This window comes from Frankliniella occidentalis, unplaced genomic scaffold (assembly GCF_000697945.3).
Source record: "Frankliniella occidentalis isolate FOCC.00 unplaced genomic scaffold, Focc_3.1 Scaffold71, whole genome shotgun sequence".
In the NCBI taxonomy this organism is placed as follows: Eukaryota; Metazoa; Arthropoda; class Insecta; order Thysanoptera; family Thripidae; genus Frankliniella; species Frankliniella occidentalis.
In genome coordinates, this window is record NW_026267201.1 from 719,249 (window position 1) to 719,875 (window position 627).

Genomic DNA, 627 nt, shown 5'->3' on the forward strand with positions numbered 1-627 from the left:
CTCCCCCAGAGCCCCCTCCTCCCGTAGCGCCCCAGCGGAGCGTGCCGCCGCAAGGGGCTGCCTCCGGAACGCTCGCTCCCGGATGTGGGCGTGCACCGGCGCCCCTTCGCACGCCACCGCCACACGGCGTCGCGACGCGCTGCCCGGCCGGGGACGAGCGGAGCGGCGCGGCGCGGCCATTTGGACCTGGCGCGCCGCGCCGCCCGCCAGGATAGAGGCAGAGCTGCGCTCTGTCGGCCGCTGGCTCAACCACCGCGCTGCGCGCCGGCTGGGCGGGCAACGTTTGAATTCTCGCTTCTGCCGTGGCGATGCGTCAAGTCTTGTCGGGGTACTGAGGCGAACGCACCGAAAATTTTTCGAGGCGTTGGCTATAGCATATTGTTTTTGTACCTCGCGTGCATCCATCGTAGCTCAAATTAAAAATTCGGACTTTTCCTGTGCCTATTTTCCTCGCAGTATGAGGTAGCAATCCAAACGTTAATTATTATCTTCAACCACTCTAATGTATGCTTCTCAATTTGTTTTCAGAAACTGCTTGCGACACCCCTCGGTCATGACTAGCAAGCCTTTCGAGTGTGCCTTGTGCGACAAGGAATTTATGCGAAGCAACGGTCTTCGTGTACACCT

General features: G+C 60.1%; 1 protein-coding gene across 9 annotated transcripts in view; it reads left to right on the forward strand.

The window, feature by feature from the left end:
- Positions 1–627, forward strand: part of LOC113217441 (polyhomeotic-proximal chromatin protein) — a 19,591-nt gene that overhangs the window by 4,248 nt on the left and 14,716 nt on the right. The gene's annotated exons all lie outside the window — the stretch shown is intronic.